Source organism: Triticum dicoccoides, chromosome 3B, assembly GCF_002162155.2.
Source record: "Triticum dicoccoides isolate Atlit2015 ecotype Zavitan chromosome 3B, WEW_v2.0, whole genome shotgun sequence".
Taxonomy (NCBI): Eukaryota; Viridiplantae; Streptophyta; class Magnoliopsida; order Poales; family Poaceae; genus Triticum; species Triticum dicoccoides.
Genome location: NC_041385.1, coordinates 164592084 through 164594464, shown reverse-complemented (window position 1 = coordinate 164594464; position 2381 = coordinate 164592084). Strand labels below are relative to the sequence as shown.

Sequence of the window (2381 nt, the reverse complement as noted above, 5' to 3'; positions counted from 1 at the left end):
CGTACGCCCTTAGGACAGATCACAGACGGAGATCAGGAAAAAGTAAACGCAAACACGACCAGTATAATACCGATGAGACGGCGCGGCGCCTCCACACGAACCTGATGGAGAACGCGGCGGCGGCCATCGACCCGTCGCGGCGCGCTCCCGCGGCGCAAATCTGCCGATTTCGCGGGGTTCGGTGATTTGGGAGAGGTGGAGGAGGAGAAGGAGTAGACTGGAAGGAAGGGAGGGGGAAAGGGATGTGCGCAGGAAAAGCAGGTAGCATTTAAAGGATAGCTAAGGAATTAATAATTACTCCCTCCGTCCTTTAAAAAGTGTACTTCCAACTTTTTTACTTTTTAAAGTTGGAAGTAGATGTGGGCTTTGATGAGATCGAGGCGAATATTTTACTTTTTTCCCGCTCTTCCCACCGCTTATTTTGGGTACAATTCATTGATTTTTTTTCAATAGTTAATGTCCTGGCTGGCATCGGTGTCCTGCCCCGGGCCCCGGGGGGTGCATTATCTCTATTTACTGCCGCTGACAGCGACCGGTGATGGACCGCGGCAAATTTGTTTTGCTTTATATTTCTTTTCTGTGTGGCTGGTAACGTTTGAACTATCACGGCCTTCGGCTCGCCGGAGGGCATCATCATGTGATAACGACCGTCTTCGGTAGGGGCGCACTGCTCAGACTCCTCCCCCACTCCAAGGATCCCAGGTAAGTTTTCTGTCCTGGGCTGTTGAGAAACATGAAGAATCACAGGTAAGTTTTGGTTTTGTTTCAAAAGCATACAATCTAAACTGTTTTATAGGGTTATGCATGGGTATCTTTTTTGTGATGTGTTCTTTGGGAAATGAGGCCTAAAGGTGATTCTAAATTAAAACATGTAGATATGATGGTTTGCTAGGTGGGTCCCTGGTGTTTATGGCTACGGTTTAGTATTTTGGGCTCATGTAAAAACACATAATAGTAAAGTTTTGTGATTTGTTTGATTGAGAAAAGATGCTTAAAAAGTAATCCTAAGTTAAAAAAGAGAGTAAATATGACGGTTGCTAGATGTGTCAATAGTGTTTACAACTATGATACACTTTTGATATGCGCTGGCATCCACCACACATGCTAGCACAAGAGAATAATGGTCGGCGTTATTGCCGATATAAACACATAAATATGATAGTTAGGGAGATGCGTTGGCACTAACCAGGCTGAATCAATGGACATCCATTCCAAGCAACAAAACAAAGCCCCCGGTCGACCCACCCCGTGGGTTGTTGAGACACACGAAGAATCAGTTAAGTTTCGGTTTTGGTTCAAAAGCATACAATCTAAGCTGTTTTATAGGTTATGCATGGGTAATGTTTTGTGATTTGTTTTTTCAAGAAATGGGGCTTAAAAAGGTGACCCCAAATTAAACGTATAAATATGATGGTTTGCTAGGTGGGTTGGTAGTGTTTATGACTACGGTTTAGTATTTTGGGCTCGTGTAAAAACACATAATAGGACATTGGGTATAGTTTTGTGATTTGTTTGATTGAGAAAAAAAGCTTAAAAAGTAATCCTAAGTTTAAAAAGAGAGTAAATATGATTGTTGGCAAGTGTATCTGTAATGTTTATGACTACGGTAGAATTTTCATATGCGCTGGCATGCAGCACACATGCCAGCACAAAAGATTAATGTTCGGCGTTATTGCTTATATAAACACATAAATAGGATAGTTGGGGAGATGCCATGGCACTAACCAGACCCGAATCAATGCATGTCCATTCCGGGCGAGCCCCCAATTTCCACTCCCCTGGGCTCTTGAGACGCACGAAGGATCATAGATAAATTTCATTCTTGTTTATATGGTTATGCGTGCGTATTGTTTTTGTGATTTGTTTGTTTGGGAAATGAGTCTTAAAAAGGCGATCCTAAATAAAAACAGTAAATATGACGGTTCGTGAATTGGCTAAGTTTGTATTTTTTTATTTCTATTTGTATATATTGTATTTTTTTGATTATTAATAGAAAATTACTGTAGAACAATTATTCTATGGTTCACGGTTAAAAAAACGATGGTTCATTAGGTGGCTCGGTAGTGTTTTTGACTATGGTTTAGTATTTTCAGCTCATGTAAAAACACATAATAGCAAATTAGGTATAGTTTGCTTTATTAAGAAAATATGCTTAAAAAGTAATCATAAGTTTAGAAAAAAGAGTAAATATGACAGTTGGCTATGTGTCGGTAGTGTTTATGGTTACGGTACAGTTTTTGTATGCGTTGGCATGCACCACGCATGCCAACACAAGAGAGTATTTGTTCGGCATTATTCTCGATATAAACACATAAATAGGATATAGTTGAGGAGATGCGGTGGCACTAACCAGGAGCAACGTATGTGCATTCCAGGCGAAG

The 2381-nt window shown here is 40.9% G+C and overlaps 1 protein-coding gene across 1 annotated transcript in view; it reads right to left on the bottom strand.

Moving 5' to 3' along the window:
* The window catches only part of LOC119279433, a 34454-nt gene that overhangs the window by 9428 nt on the left and 22645 nt on the right, over positions 1–2381 (bottom strand). The gene's annotated exons all lie outside the window — the stretch shown is intronic.